Source organism: Bos taurus, chromosome X (genome assembly GCF_002263795.3).
Source record: "Bos taurus isolate L1 Dominette 01449 registration number 42190680 breed Hereford chromosome X, ARS-UCD2.0, whole genome shotgun sequence".
Taxonomy (NCBI): domain Eukaryota; kingdom Metazoa; phylum Chordata; class Mammalia; order Artiodactyla; family Bovidae; genus Bos; species Bos taurus.
In genome coordinates, this window is record NC_037357.1 from 54,158,461 (window position 1) to 54,176,168 (window position 17,708).

The 17,708-nt window shown below is 37.4% G+C and overlaps 1 protein-coding gene across 26 annotated transcripts in view; it reads left to right on the plus strand.

Annotated features, from left to right (window-relative positions):
• Positions 1–17,708, plus strand: part of IL1RAPL2 (interleukin 1 receptor accessory protein like 2) — a 1,479,614-nt gene that overhangs the window by 1,080,980 nt on the left and 380,926 nt on the right. The window lies entirely within an intron of this gene.

Consider the following 17,708-nt stretch of genomic DNA (forward strand, 5'->3'; position numbering starts at 1 on the left):
AGCTACTATGTGCAAAGCATCAGAGTAGGCATTGTGGAGAACGCAAATTCAAAAGGCAGTCCATTGATCTTAGAGTCAGCTCTGCCACTTACCTGAGTACTCAGTCACTCAGTCAGTCCTTTAGTCCACCAGGCTCCTCTGTCCATGGAATTCTCAATGCAAGAATACTAGAGTGGGCTGTCATTCCCTTCTCAAGGGGATTTTCCTGACCCAGGGATCAAACCCACGTCTCCTGAATTGGCATGCAGATTCTTTACCACTGAGCCACCTGGGAAGCCACTTACTTAGTTATGTGATTTAGACATTCACTTCCCATTTTGTGGCCTAGTGGCTGGATTTGACGATTTCTGAGATCCCTTTCAGCCATGATATGGTACAATCCAGTGAGTAAGACTGTACCCCCAAGAAGTTTAGAGTATTTTGTTCAGGTTGAAGCTGTTACACCAAAAAACTTTGAGAGAAAGCAGAATGAGATCAGTAATTTCAAAAGAGGTTTGCAGACAAAATAGTATAGGGATTCAAAAGTAGGAGCTATCATATCAATGGATGATGTCATTAATAGCTTCATAGCAGGAGTGGCCTTAAAGGGTTAGGCTTTGCTGGGAAAGATGGAAGGCAAAAGAAGAAGAGGGTGGCAGAGGACGAGATGGTTAAATAGCATCACTGACTCAAAGGACTTAAGTTTGAGCAAATGCCAGGAGATAATAAAGGACAGGGAAGCCTGGCATGCTGCAGTTCTTGGGGCCACAAAGAGTGGGACATGACTTAGTGACTGAAAAACAACAAAAATGCAGGAAAGGTGTCATGAGAATGACTCTGTCTCTTTTGCAGACTTTTTCCATCTGAGATATTACTCAGGATTTGTCACTGACAAAGAAAAGATGGCAGAAAATCAACCTTTGAAGGCTTGTGTTTTTGAAGGAATTAACCAGTAGTTTGCCAATATTGGAGTGGCAGACAGTGAAACTGAAAGAGAGATGATGGACTCTGAGCATAGGGAAGGATTGTAGGAATGGACTTCTTCCATGAATGCCAATGGCAATTGTCCCTTGCATTTGTATAATGTTTAATCTGCAAAGTGCTTGGATATCACTTATCCCTAGAATGTGGGAGTATGACAGAGATGTTAAGAAGATAGCTTTGGACTCAAAAACTCCAGCTCTGCCATTTACATGTGGTATCATCTTGAACATTCATTTGACCACTTACACCTCAGTGTTCTCATTTGTAAAATGGGGATAACATCATGAGATATTAGGTTTAAATAAGACTGCATATATAAAGCAGTAAGCAATGTGACTTACACAGAGGACATACTCAAAAATCGTAGCTGCAAGGTAGTGTATGAGATATTGGTCTTCTTTAATAGGAAACCAAAACTGAGGCTCTGTGATTCTGTGTCATTTATTAGAATCCAGTGCTTTTTCTATTATACCAGAGATTTCTAGCCTGAGTTTTCTGCCCACACCCTCTCCCTGGGGGTATCTGTGAAGGTAATAATGAGAATCTATGTGTCTTTTTCAATATTTGAAAGGAGCCTAACAGAAAGCATTCATTTACTTGTGGTAAATTACACAACCTGACTAAAATGTCAAGTTTCTTTACTTTTGCCTGAAATTATGTCAGCTCACTTTGGTAAAACTGACTGTCTCATGCTAATGGAAAACTGATTGGCAGATATATATGTCTTTGATGAATAGAAATTGGGAAAGTGAATTTTATATCATAAATGCAGTTAATATAGGTGCTTAAAAAAACTCCTTAGAACATGAAAGAAAAATGAAAATTCCCCTGTTTGCTGAAACTCTGGAGAAGCAATGCAGTACACACCCTGCTTCTTTTCTGGCTTAGGGAGACTGGGGAATAAGGAGGGTAGAAAAATAGGAAATTGTGGCCAAAGAGAATTTCAGAGTTTGAGAGCTTAAAGGAAATTTTTTTCCAAATAATAAATATTCTTAGATGAGAATATGAATTGATTTCCAACTGTGAGAAAAAGATGAGGAAACTGAGACCCAAAGAATAGTAAGGAATTGGCAAGGGTGACAGATGCACCTTGTGGCAGAGTCAATATTTCAGCCTAGTCTCATAACTCCCAGTTCCATAGCTCTTTCCACTGCAAAGCAAGGAAATATAGTCATCCTGTCTTATGTTCATCACAGTGTCCCCAAAGCAATTTCCCTAGGCCTGATTTTAATATTGACCTATTCTAGTCAAGGACTTTCCTGGCAAAGAAAACAGTTGTTAGAAGATGAATGAAAAGGCGATTAGAGACTTACAGACAGCTAACATACAAAATCACTGCAGATGGTGACTGCAGCCATAAAATTAAAAGACCATTACTCCTTGGAAGGAAAGTTATGACCAACCTAGATAGCATATTGAAAAGCAGAGACATTACTTTGCCAACAAAGGTCCGTCTAGTCAAGGCTATGGTTTTTCTAGTGGTCATGTACGGATGTGAGAGTTGGACTGTGAAGAAAGCTGAGCGCCGAAGAATTGATGCTTTTGAACTGTGATGTTGGAGAAGACTCTTGAGAGTCCCTTGGACTGCAAGGAGATCCAACCAGTCCATTCTAAAGGAGATCAGCCCTGGGTGTTCTTTGGAAGGAATGATGCTGAAGCTGAAACTCCAGTACTTTGGCCACCTCATGCAAAGAGTTGACTCATTGGAAAAGACTCTGATGCTGGGAGGGATTGGGGGCAGGAGGAGAAGGGGACGACAGAGGATGAGATGGCTGGATGACATCATGGACTCGATGGACGTGAGTGTGAGTGAACTCTGGGAGTTGGTGATGGACAGGGAGGCCTGGCGTGCTGTGATTCATGGGGTCGCAAAGAGTTGGACACGACTGAGAGACTGAACTGAACTGAACATATAAAAGTCTTCTTTGTATCAGTTGGCTTCTTTATTGACTTGACAGTACAGATTACCATCTGCTGCTCCAAAGCTGTACTGAGAATTCTCTGGTTCCACTTCATTCTTCAGAGTTCATACAAATGCAACAGGTACAGAGGGGAAAGGGGATGAAGAATAATACTCATTATAATCTACTAAGCATTCATCATGTCATAGGAACTCATGCTTCTCTACTTATTGACTGTCTACTGTGCTAAAAAGTGATATAGCAATAAATAAGACAGAGGAAGGTCTACACTTGTGGAGCTCACAGTTTATTTTCCAAGTATTTTTACGTTGACTACCTCCCAACAACTTTGTAAGATTGGTAGTTATTATCTCTAATTTACAAATGAGGAAGTAAAGATAAAAGTTGATAAGTGACTTACTCAAGGTCACATAGCCAGAAATAATAGTTTTGGAAGTTGAACCAAAGTTGGTCTCTTACATGCATGTTTTTCCACTACTCTTTCCTAGTTTTATTCCTAACTGTATTACCTCAGCAGAAACCTTCTTTCTGCCATTAGTTCAACTCCCACTTTCCCGTGTATCGATCTTTGCTTTATGCCATGGTGCTTCCCTGGCATATCTTTACCAGCTTCTCTGGTAACTCAGCTGGTAAAGAAACCTCCTACAATGCAAGAGGCTCCGGTTCGATTCCTGGGTTGGGAATATCCTCTGGAGAAAAGATAGGCTACCCACTCCAGTATTCTTGGTCTTCCCTGGTGGCTCAGATGGTAAAGAATCCACCTGCAACATGGGAGACCTGGGTTCGATCCCTGGGTTGGCAAGATCCCCTGGAGGAGGGCATGGCAACCCATTCCAGTATTCTTACCTAGAGAATACCCAGGGACAGAGGATCCATGAGGTTGCAGAGAGTCCTACACGACAGAGTGACTAAGCATGGCACAACATGGTACTAAAAACATGAAGATCAGCAAACCAAAAATATAAAGGTAAAATGCATTCAAAATACATTCATATTAATGAAGCAATTGTGCATAGGCTTGCTCACACACTAAACAGAGAAGGTGATAGGCAGGTGCTGTTGGATTTAGAGAGAGCAAGTGGGAAACAGTTTATATTAACAGACAAAACATATTTACCACTTGTATGTCAGCCAGTACACTTTTTATACATTTTAATATGTCTAATTCTTACAGCAACCCTATAAGACAGGTTTTATTGTTATTATCCTTCCTGTTATTTAGATGAAGGAAAGTAAAGCATAGAGAGAGAAAATAACTTGTCAAGAATCCCCAGGTAATAAGTAGTAGAGTTTACTTGAGAGATTTAGATAGAGGCAGTTTCCAGAGTCTGTGGTCAGGATAGTACTTACAACATAGTATATAATGGCACGATTAATAATTGTTTAAAATAATCCAGATGTAAGCAGATATGGTATAAACTGGGTCAGTAACAATGAGAACAGAAAGGAGGATATGAATACCATAGCCATTTTGGAGAAAGAAGCAATAGGGTTTTCCAAGTCTCAGATTTGAGTGACAAGAATGATTGTACCATTGATCTAAAGGGATCAACGACTTGGAGAAAAAAGTAGATAATTTGGTTTCTGACATTCTGAGATTAAGTTGATGGTAAGATGTCCAAGTAGAAGGATCTATTAAGCAGAAGAAATGTGGATTTGAAGCTCAAATGTAAAATCAGAACCAGGCTCTGGAGGTGAAAGAGAGGTAAGAGGAGACAAGATAGTGGAAACCAAGAGAAATGATAAGAACCTAAATGGAGCAAAGTCTTATAATATTTAGACATTTCATTCTTCTCTTTCCCCATGATGTTAATGTTTCAATAAGATGAGACCTCACATTTAGTGTGTGTTCCAAGATAGGATATTCCTTTGCTTTCTCTGAGCCCTGTGCATCAATATGTAATCACAATAGAATGAAGACCCATTCAGGAAAGGAACCAGTTAACAAATTAAGCCTCTAAAGGAAGAAAACTTCCTATGTACCCCTATGGTGATCTTAAATTATGTTCACTGTACCTTTTATAAAATTTGCAACCCCATGGACTACAGCCTGCAAGGCTCCTCTGTCCATGGAATTCTCCAGGCAAGAATACTGGAGTGGGTTGCCATTGCCTTCTCCAAGGGATCTTCCTGATCCAGGGATCAAATACCAGTCTCCTGCACTGCAGGTGGATTCCTTACTGTCTGAGCCATCAGGAAAGCCCAACAGATATTGAGTTAATTGTAAATCTTTAGATGTATAACTTTCATTCAGAGATAAAATTACAAATGAAATATAAATCAAAGCACAAAGCTGATAAATTAAAAAGTCATGTGAAGCAGTCAGAATTTACTGAAATAAAATCATTGCTTGAAATATGTACTGACTAACAAGCACAGGTTCTTTTGAATTGCACATAACTGCATTACTATGTGCTGTGAGGTGCTTCAAGTTCCCTGTCATTATTTATTATTTGGATTGTAGTGAACCATGATAAACTTTGGTTCTCATTTAATCTGAAGGCATCATTTATATACATTCATATGTATGCATTTATGTACAGTACTAGTTGGTACCAATATAATCACAAATATGTGAAGTTTGGCATGAAAGCCATGTGGTAGTACCCAGTTTTGAGGTGATCACCTAGCATATTAAAATAAATTTTGTTGACTTAGTTTTGTTGAAACATACACAAGCAGAAAATTCTCATAAAAGTTTCTGCCCCCTAAAGAACTCTAGTTTGTGAAACACTGATTTGAGGGCTGTGACTTAATATATTAGGACATTTCCCTGACACTATTAGATTTAATTCTACCTATTTGATCATATAATAAAAGTGAGAGTATGTGACATGAAATCTCAAGCTGGCTCTGCCACTGTCTTTATAGGACCTTAATGAAAATGCTTTATCTCTCTGAGCCTCAGTTTTCTCATCTATAAAACGGGAGTTGGAGAGAAAGAGACAAAATAAACAACATGATCTTTAAGGTTCCTTCTGGTTGTCAAGTCTACCAGAGTAGATTTTGAGGTTCAGAGAAGATGATATATATGTAACTGTAAAAGTATTGGTATACACACACAAATATAAAATATTTATTTAACACTATGGATCTCAGCTCGTTTGTGAAGGCAGAGCATAACTCCAAATTCATTATAAAGAATATGCTTTTTGTTGCTGTTTTGTACCTGTGATCAGAAATCATATACTTATTCATCAACCTTCTATTTTTCATCATAACTTTCCTGTGTGAGTTTTCTGTAAAAATGTGTCTAACTTGATGCTTATGAGTAGATAGTTCTATTTTACTTTGTTTATGCCAACACAGTAATCAGGACCATTTCCTTACTATGAAACTTATAAAACTACATTGTATGTGAAGCTTAATTATAATGTGAAGTTAGTTCTTCATAACAATTAATTTAATAAAGATCTCTTTTCAAATTAGGGAATAAAGGACTTGGCATTTTCAACACACTTAAAAATTAAGACCTCTTCGACTCAGATTAATTTAAAAAACAGAAAGTGATTGGTATATTGTGCTTTGAGTCTTTAGTATGTGTTAATTGAAGAAAACAAGCTATTCTATAAAAGCATGAATTAGTAACTTTGACCATGTCCGTTGCTCCAATTTTGCCTGTTTAAACAAAGAATTTAAAATGCACATACTCATATTGAGACATACCACAAGAAGTTTTAGATCAAAACAAATACTTTACCAAAACAAAACTTTTTTTTCACTAACAGCGACTCAAAATTAATACCATTAGGAAGATAAAATGAATTGTTGTGATCACAGATTTTCTGCAAACATTGTGCAAAAAAATTGGACTTTGTATTTTAATTGAAAGATTTTTATAATTTCCAGCTTAACATCCCCGTGTTATAAGGACAAGCTAGTCTGACAACTAGGAGAAAAAGGGCAATAACCACAGTCTATGAAGAGGCCAATTCAGTAACGGTCCAATTTATCATTGAAAATAGTGGAAGGCTTACATCTATCTCTCAATCTTGTTACCACTGACTGTTTTGTTCTTGAAATCACCCTTTAATCAGAACAAAATATTCATTTTCTTGTGTCTAGATTTGTCAGAGAGTTTTTTTTTCTATGTGTGTGGAACATCTCTTTTATCCACAATTTAGTTTTATTTAATACATCCTGATTGCATCTTATTACCGTTTTGTCTTGATTTGATTTACTTTGTGTCTTATTACATAAAAGGGATACTGGTGCTAATCTTTGGGAATTAGTTCCTTATTAGAGTCATTTGAAATTTGCAAATTCAGTTGCAAGCTTGTATTTCTGCTTAAAAATAATTGACTGCAAAAGAATTCCTAGCATAAATTATTATATTTTATTTTAATGTGTTTTTAAAGTATCCTCACAGGAGTGATTTTCTTCCTACTTAGTTTTGGTAGCAGATTATTTTGTGCTTTCCTATTCCATTTTTTATTTTACCTTTTTATACAGTTCATGGAGTTCTCGTGACAAGTATACTGGAGTGGTTTGCCATTCACTCCGCCAGTGGATCATTTCTTGTCAGAACTCTCCACCATGACCCATCTGTCTTGGGTGGGCCTGTATGGCATGGCTTATAGTTGCAGTGAGTTAGGCAAGCCCCTTCAGCATGACAAGGCAGTGATCCATGAAGGGTACATGAACTCAAGCAAACTCTGGGAGATGGTGAGGGATAGGGAAACCTGACGTTCTGCAGTCCACGGGATTGCAAAGAGTCGGACATGACTTGGCAACTGAGCAACAACAACTTAATTCCTAGTATGGATTCTATGATACACCACTTGCTTGGTAGTGTTATTTTGTTGGTGCTGCTACTGCTAAGTCACTTCAGTCATGTCCGATTCTGTGTGACCCCATAGACAGCAGCCCACCAGGCTCCCCCGTCCCTGGGATTCTTCAGGCAAGAACACTGGAGTGGGTTGCCATTTCCTTCTCCAATGCATGAAAGTGAAAAGTGAAAGTGAAGTCGCTCAGTCGACCCTCAGCGACCCCATGGACTGCAGCCTTCCAGGCTTCTCCATCCATGGGATTTTCCAGGCAAGAGTACTGGAGTGGGATGCCATTGCCTTCTCTGGTTATTTTCTTACTATTCGCAATTTATAGAACATTTTCTTTGTCATTTTGTACGTTTCTTTGACAAAGTGGAGCAGATTGAGTTGGATTCTTTTTATCTTGGAATCAAAGTATTATCTTAGATATCACCATTTGTTGGCCTTGTTACTGTCTTCTATGGCCAGGATCTGAGTATAGGCATTAAATTGCCATTTTCCCTAAAAGATGATCCACTGATTCTCTCAATTACCAAATTCTACTGTTGTGATGACTTGAGCTGGATTATTCAGTTGTTAGACAAATACCATTCAGGAGCTGTGAATGTCTTAGAGAAATTTCCTCTGGGTAATTGTGCTCAATGTTTTCAGGAAAGGAACTAGAGGCTTGTCAGCCATGGGTTTGACAAACATCCCACTAGTCATTTCATGTTTTTCTTTTGGGGAATTACTGTCTTTTTAGGGTAGAGTAATTATAGAGTTTGTTTCACTTTGCTCTGTCTAGACCAGCAGATCTCTAAAATAGTTCTTTTCCAATGACTTCCAAGGTAATGAATGAATATTTTATTAGTAGAGTGTGCCTTTAGGTAGGGTGCTTATATAATTATCTTCCCAACTGGATACTTTTTGAAACTGAAAAAGGATAAATTACTAAACATTACGCTGGGGCAACTGGCAGATTTTGGGACCATCACAGACAATTGCATTATATGTTCTACTGAACTTGGGACAACATGGAGATTTGCCTCAACCCTATCCCCAACCTTCCTTAACCTCCCCATCTCCCCTTTCCCTAACCTATGGAAATAGTCTATGAGATACATATAGCTCAGAGTCTCTTCAGTCATACTGATTTGTGTTCTTTTAGGAATCACTTTAAAAAAGGAAACATCTCCTATTCACCTGTCTTCCAGTCAATTAAATTTTTTTCATCATATGTTTCCAGTTTTTCCTCCTCTGTGATTGTGCCCCTCTAACAGTCAGACTTTCAGAGAAAAAGGAAGATTACACCATGCTCTTTCTAAAATGTAGATCTAATCACATCACTCAACTCCATTAAAACCTAAGTGAGTCTCCATCACCAAGACTTTTGTGATCTGGCCCCTGTCTCAAATCACACCACTCTTCACCTCCTTCCTCTCACCAATCACAATTTCTCCCCATTTATAAGCTGGCATTCTACTGATATCAAAACATTCATACAGCTGAATCCTATAAATAAGCAGTGTGTGTATACATCAAAAATCATCCCAACATCCAGCAGAGTGCCTACAGTATAACTTGTGTTTGATGACTGTTTTTTGACGTTACTTAAGTTTTTAAATTTATTTTTTGACTTTTTATTTTATATTGGAGTAAAACTGATTAACAGTGTTGTGTTGGTTTCAGGTGTGGAGCAAAGTGATTCAATTATCCATTTTAAGTATAGCAGCGTGTACTTGTCAATCCCAATAAATGTTGATTGGATAAAAGAACGAATGAGGAGTAAATCGCCTTCTCCGGTTAAATGCTATAGCAGACTTCTATTTAAATTAATATATTTGTAATATGAATTAGTATATAGCAACCATTATCCTCTTAATCTGCTTGTTTAAGAGTTTCCTATATTTTTTTTAATCAAATTGCAAAGATATTGCTTTATAAAATAGTATTTCCCACTATCTGATGGACCTTTAACATGCTTAAGGGAAGTTAATATATTAGTAATCACAAGTTAATTACCAAGGCCTTAATTAACCACCTTTCACTTGCAATTCTGTTTGAGGGAAATAACTTCACAGATAGTTACACTGTCCATGGTACAGGTTTTTGCTTCTGGTACATCCAGAGTGAACAGTTAATCTTGTAAATATGTGTTTTAGATGTCTGTCTTCAGGTAAGTCTGGTAAGAGACCTACTAACAAAAAACTGAATTTTTAAAATCAGTAGGTAAGGAAAGTATATGACGAAATAAGTTAGAGACCTGGAATTACTATCACCAACCTCAAAATAATGCTTTAAAATTAAAGCACACAAAACATTTTCACAGATATTTTCTTCATTTAATTCTTGGACTAATGGGATGAACTCTTTGAGGTAGGCAAGGCAAGGTAGCTATTATTATTCATTATTTTACACATGAGAAAACTAGCTTGTGGTATTTTGTTAATTTATTTCAGCCAATGTAGTTAGGCTTCAATTATTTATGACACTCCAGAGTGAATAATAATCATGTTGTAGGGTGCTGCAATAAATTAATGATACCTAAGAAGTCTCAGTCATAGCATAACTTTGGGTTATTTGAAATATGCTGTTCTGTAAAACTAGCCCACTAGGCTTAAAAAAGACTGACTGTGTCTGAAGATTAGAATGATAAAGATTAGTCAATTTATGTTGGCTACTTACTTTGAATACTTAAGAGGCACAATCAGAAACCACTGAGGTTTTATTTAATTGTATACTTAAGACCTCTCCTTCGAGCAGTTCACAGAGTTAGTGTGAATCATTCTTAGGAAGTAGAGATTTTATAGGAAAATTTTGTGTTTCAGTCCCCTCCCAATAAACAAAATATAAATACATAGATAAATACATAAATAAATGATGTCCTCTTATCTTAACTTCAGCTGATAAAAAAATAAGTAGAGTTCTAGACTAGGTAAAGTCTCCTGGCCCTTCCACTAGTATTTGAATTACTGAATTGTCACCAAAATGTGTATCAAGTATTTTTCATATTTAAGACATTGTGCAGCATGCCACAGATCCCAGGAGAAGATGAAGAATTTTGACAGTGACATATTTTTAAAGGTACAAATGGCATATTTTTGAGTTATGAACCTTATTCTCAGCAGTCCTAATAATACATTTATCCCTCTTAGTGAAAAGGTCTCATAAATCAGCCATGGCAATGTGCAGTGTTCTCAAATGCATGTATGGAGATATATGTGCTCCTTTAGTATTCCCATCAGTTGTACTGAAGCATGGAGTGAGTGTGTATGTTTGTGTGTGTGTGTTTTCTCCAAAGTTTGATGAAAACATGCAGAAACTCGAATAGACCCCCTTTTCAAATGAACAAAACTTAATGCATTCCCTTTGGCTATACTCTCTAAGTCCTTGGTTCTTATTGGCATCCATTTTAAAATTTGGATACTTGCTGAAAAATAGTTAGAATTAAAGCATGAAAGTGGAAAGTGAACGTTACTCAGTCATGTCCGAGTCTTTGCAACCCCAGGGCTACACAGTCCATGGAATTCTCCAGGCAAGAATACTGGAGTTGGTAGCCGTATCTTTCTCCAGGTGATCTTTCCAACCCGGGATTGAACCCAGGTCTCCCTCACTGAGGGCAGATTCTTTACCAGCTGAGCCACCAGGGAAGTCCAAGAACACTGGAGTGGGTAGCCTATCCCTTCTTCAGCGGATCTTCCCCACCCAGGAATCAAACTGAGGTCTGCTGCTTGCAGCTGGATTCTTTACCAGCTGAGCTACCAGGGAAGCCCTGAATTAAAGCATGGTTATGAGGAATTTTCTAAGAATATGTTGATTGCAGGAAGATGTCAATTCAACAAATACTTTTGAGTGTTTACTGAATCAATTCAATAAATATTGTTGCAATATGTGCTGGATTGACCAAAAAGTTTGTTTGAGTATTTTTCATACAGAAAAACCCAAAGAAACTTTTTGGCCAACCCAATAAATAAGTATGCTGCTAAGTCACTTCAGTCGTGTCTGACTCTGTGCGACACCATAGATGGCAGCCCACCAGGCTCCGCCATCCCTGGGATTCTCCAGGCAGGAACACTGGAGTGGGGTGCCATTTCCTTCTCCAATGCATGAAAGTGAAAGGTGAAAGTGAAGTTCCTCAGTCGTGTCCGACTCTTTGCGACCCCATGGACTGCAGCCCACCAGGCTCCTCCATCCATGGGATTTTCCAGGCAAGAATACTGGAGTGGGGTACCATTGCCTTCTCCGAATAAATAAGTATAAAGCTAGTATAAAAGTGAAAGTGAAGTCACTCAGTCATGTCCAACTCGACTCTCTGTGATCCCATGGACTGTAGCCTACGAGACTCCTCCATCCATGGGATTTTCCAGGTAAGAGTACTAGAGTGGGTTGCCATTTCCTTCTCCAGGGGATCTTCCTGACCTAGGGATCAAACCCGGGTCTCCCGCATTGTAGGCAAATGTTTTACCATCTGAGCCACCAGGGATAGCTTATACTAGACACTGAGACATTTAATTTTTGCAGTTACCCTCTGAGAGCATTATTATTAACCTCCCTTTTAAACAGAGTAGGAACAAGGGTCAGAGAATTATAATGACCTGTCTTTGATCCAAAGGTCTTTGACAAGTCATTTAATAATTTTGTGGGACTTCTTTGGGGGTCCAGTGATGAAGACTTCGTGCTCCCAATGCAGGGGGCCTGGGTTCAATCCCTGGTTAGGGAACTAGTCCCCACACGCTGCAACTAAAGATCCCACATGCCACAACTGAGATCCAGCACAGCCGAATAAATAAATATATTTTTTAAATGGCCTCTTCCTTTAAAAATTTTTGCCCTTTTCTTTAAAATGCAGATAAATAAGCAAGTTCAGTATTGTCTGATAAAATGAGGTGATGTTTGTAAACTGGCTTTCATGTACTCTGAACCACATGAGAGGTTTTCTGTTGTCAGCTAATTTTACTTACCTGACTGGTTTGCTTAATGGGTAAACAAAGCATGTCCTTATGGCATTAACCATGCAGAGATATCTGTAAATCTTAATGAATATTTTTAAAGTATAGAAGTATCCACAAGAAAAATATCTTTCTGGATTTTCTAAAACTTATTTTCTATTTTAGAATTGTGCTTACTTGGAATTATTTATATTTGGGGATACGCTCTTTTCAGCACTGAAGACCTCTAAATGCCTTGGTTTACCTTCTTGTTAAATATAAGGGGCTTTGGAATTCTCTTATTCATCCAATTACTCATTATTTCCAAAATCTGCAAAGAACTATCTTTTCTTTCCTTCTCAATTCATAGAATATCACCCTTCTTTGATAGTCATCTGTCATGACTGTTCCAACAGTTATCTGTTGCCCTTCTCCAGTCTTTCTCTTCTTCTAATCATTTTAACTACTATTTATAAACTTACCTTACCAAAACTCTACCTCTTTAATTCAGGGACCTATAAAAAATACATATATATGAAAATAGAGTTATAGATGTAGAAAACTAACATGGTTACCAGGAGGTAATGTGGGGAGAGATAATTTGGGAGTTTGGGATTGACATATATACATTACTATATATAAAATAGATAGCTAATAAAACCTTCTGTACAGCACAGGGAACTCTACTCAATACTCCATAATGGCCTATATGGCAAAAAGAATCTAAAAAAGTAGATATATGTATATGTATATGTATGTATGCATGTATATGTGTATATATATATATAATCTATCTGATTCACTTTGCTCTACACTTGAAACTAACACAACATTCTAAATCAATCATATTCCAATAAAAAATAAAAAGTTAAAAATATCCCCATCACTTGCCAAATCAAAACCAAATTTCCCTGCATTGTTTTCAGGATATTTTAAATGTTGACCCTTGACCATGAATCTAATCTCTGGTTTCACTTTGTCCCTAATGTTCTGTTCTGGTTAACCTGATTTTCTCATTGCCTTCTACATAGGCTAGGCTAATTCCTATTTCTGAGATTTTGTTCTTGTTATTGTTCTGACATTTAGTGTTTTTTTTTTTCCCCCCTTCTTTACATTTATCCAATTCTCACCAACTGTCAACACTCAGCTCAAGCTCTAATTCCTCTATGAAGTCTTCTCTGTTACTTCTGGTGATGTTCAGTTCCACTTTCTCTGATTACCCTGTTATAATTGCACACATTTTAGTACCTAATTGCTTTCTAATTATTTGATATATGTTGGTTTTGTCTCTATAACCAGCCTATAAATCCCCAAAGAGTCTAGAAGGGTACCACACAGTAATTTAATAAATTTTCTTTGTTTGTGAACTAGGAAGTATAGAGACTCCATGAATTTAACGTTACCGAATTTGACTAGATGGAATTAGCAATAGTGTATATGGTAATGCATATTGTTTTGTCATTGACAAATGTATGGAGTTTCTTAAAACATGCAAATCTCGACACTAGAAGAATCTAGAAACCACTTTTCCAATCAGTGTTCCTCCTCTGGGGCTATGGGTATCTTCATAAAAGTCTTCATGTGACCATCATAAACAAAAAATATTCTTCTTAAGCTCATTTCAAAGATGAGAAAGTAGAGACTAAGAAGGGAAGACTAAAATGAGAAAAAGATGCTTAAACTGGGTCATAACAGATAAGTTGGATATTTAACAGAAAAAAAAAAAAAAAAGGTGAGAGGCAAAGGAATTCCATACATCTAGATCATTAGAAGAGAGACATGGTATCTCTTCCATGCACTCAGTGCTTATACATTGTACAAGATGATTGGAAACTAGAGATTGTTCAAGGCAAGAAAGGGTATGGAAATACAGGGTAAAGTTTGAAAAAACACCTTAAAATTTCAAAGTTAACCTCACCACATTTGCTATCATTTTCCCAGTTAACTTCCTATATTTTTTCTCAGTGATCGCACCAACACCCACCCAATTTCTTAAGTTCTAATGTAAGAATTTCAGCTATCATCCTGCACTCTTTATTTTTCCTTCTGCTCCCTGTACAACTAAGTGATAAAGTCTGTTGAGTATGCCTCCAAATTAGCCTGGGAAACAGAAGTGTAAATTCTGAGGCCCAACATCACAGCTCTTGAATTGGAAACCCCAGGGAACAGAGCCCAACACTCTGTTTTAACAAATCCTTCCAAGTGTACTTAGGCACAAGAATGTTTAAGAGCCATTGCTGCAGACAACAAGGAATTTTTGAGAGACATGAAGTAGGCAAGTGACAGTGTAGGGTATGCACTGTAAAAAAGGCATTCTGAAATTTATATGGAAGATGAAATGGAAGAGAGTAAAACTAAGGTAGCAGAACCAATTAGTAGAATACAATTTTTTTTAATGAGGGAAGAAGATGTCAATTTTTAAAATATTAAAGAATTACGATTGATTGATGTTACCATTTGTATGCATAGGATAAATAAGAGGGAGTAGTCAGATTTACTGATCTTATAACACTAAGTAAACATAAGGGTCAGGGTTTGAAGAAAATAATTAATACTCTGTTTTTTCTCCTCTGTGTGTGTGTGTGTGTGTGTGTGTGTGTGTGTATATATATATAAAGAGAGAGAGAGAGAGAGAGAGAGAGCTGTGTTAGGGTGCCATGTGTCAATGTTTGTTAAAAACTTGGATATTTGAATCTGAACCTCAAGATAGAGGTCAGTGTAGGGTATGCACTGTAAAAAAGGCATTCTGAAATTTATATGGAAGATGAAATGGAAGAGAGTAAAACTAAAGTAGCAGAACCAATTAGTAGAATACAATTTTTTTTAATGAGGGAAGAAGATGTCAATTTTTAAAATATTAAAGAATTACGATTGATTGATGTTACCATTTTTATGCATAGGATAAATAAGAGGGAGTAGTCAGATTTACTGATCTTATAACACTAAGTAAACATGAGGGTCAGAGTTTGAAGAAAATAATTAATACTCTGTTTTTTCTCCTCTCTCTCTCTCTCTCTCTCTCTCTCTCTCTGTGTGTGTGTGTATATATATATATATATATATAGAGAGAGAGAGAGAGAGAGAGAGAGAGAGAGCTGTGTTAGGGTGCCATGTGTCAATGTTTGTTAAAAACTTGGATATTTGAATCTGAACCTCAAGATAGAGGTCATGGCCTACAGATAAAGATTTAGGTGTCAACTGTGTGCTAAATGGTAATAGATATTGTTTGAATGGGTTAAGTAACCCATAAGAACATTAAGGGTAAGAAAAGGACCAAAGATTAAGTTCTGGAGTATAGCAATATGTAAGGGAGACCTTCAGAGAAAATAGGAATGGCTAGAGAATAAGGGAGAGAGCCAGAAAATTGATATCATGGAGATAGGAGGATAACATTTCAATGAGGTCAACAGTATCAAATGCCATAGACAGATCAAGTAAGAAAAGAACTAATTAATTATATATGTCAGTTAGGGAGTCACTGATGTCCTTAGTAATCACAGCTTCAAGGAAATTTTGAGAGCAGAAGACAGCAATACATTGAAGAGTTAATTGGAAAATTATATTAAGTTGAAACTTTAAATATAACTTGTATTTGAAAGAAAAGAAAGAGGCAGTGACAGATAGATTGAGACAGTATCAGTGGAAGATTTTTTTTTTTAATTAACAGAAAATTTTGCATATTTATAATTCAAAAAAAAGTAAGCTAGAAAGGAAAGTGTGAAGATGGAGTAGATAGGAAACTTGATGTACTGAGATCTCAAAGGATTGAGGAGATAAAGAGGTATTAACTTTGAATATCATGTTATTGTTATCTACAAAATCATCTCACTCTCTTAACTAAACTGATAATCCTCAAGTGAATGGACAGGGTTTTTTTTTTTTTTTTTTTTCAGTCCTTAATGTACAAGGCTCCAGAGAAGTTTGTTGAATGAATGAAGGCCATTTCTTTTGATACTTCCTCTCTCAGCTACTTACTCTTTGTTGTTTTTTTCCCTTATTTTCATCCTTGCTTTTCTTTTTTGTCACTATATTCAGTCTCTTGACTGTGTGGATCACAAAAAACTGTGGAAAAGTCTGAAAGAGATGGGCATACCAGACCACCTGACCTGTCTCTTGAGAAATCTGTATGCAGGTAAGGAAGCAACAGTTAGAACTGGACATGGAACAACAGACTGGTTCCAAATAGGAAAGGGAGTACATCAAGGCTGTACATTGTCACCCTGCTTATTTAACTTCTATGCAGAGTACATCATGAGAAACACTGGGCTGGAGGAAGCACAAGCTGGAATCAAGATTGCCGGGAGAAATATCAATAACCTCAGATATGCAGATGACACCACCCTTATGGAAGAAAGTGAAGGAGAACTAAAGAGTCTCTTGATGAAAGTGAAAGAAGAGAGTGAAAAAGTTGGCTTAAAGTTCAACATTCAGAAAACTAAGATCATGGCATCTGGTCCCATCACTTCATGGCAAATAGATGGGGAAACAGTGGAAACAGTGGCAAACTTTATTTTTGGGGGCTCCAAAATCACTGCAGATGTTGACTGCAGCCATGAAATTATGCTTACTCCTTGGAAGGAAAGTTATGACCAACCTAGACAGCATATTAAAAAGCAGAGACATTAATTTGCCAACAAAGGTCATCTAGTCAAGGCCATGGTTTTTCCAGTAGTCATGTATGGATGTGAGAATTGGACTATAAAGAAAGCTGAGCACCAAAGAACTGATGCTTTTGAACTGTGGTGTTGGAGAAGACTCTTGAGAGTTCCTTGGACTGCAAGGAGATCCAACCAGTCCATTCTGAAGGAGATTAGTCCTGGGTGTTCACTGGAAGGACTGATGTTGAAGCTGAAACTCCAGTACTTTGGCCACCTGATGTGAAGAACTGACTCATTTTAGAATACCCTGATGCTGGGAAAGATTGAAGGCAGGAGGAGAAGGGGACGACAGAGGTTGGATGGCATCACCGACTTAATGGACAGGAGTTTCGGTGGACTCCGGGAGTTGGTGATGGGCAGGGAGGCCTGGCGTGCTGCGGTCCATGGGGCCGTAAAGAGTCAGACACGACTGAGCAACTGAACTGAACTGAGCAGATTGCATATCCAAAGTTTTCATTTCTTAGACAGGAGAAGCTGATTTGTGACTAG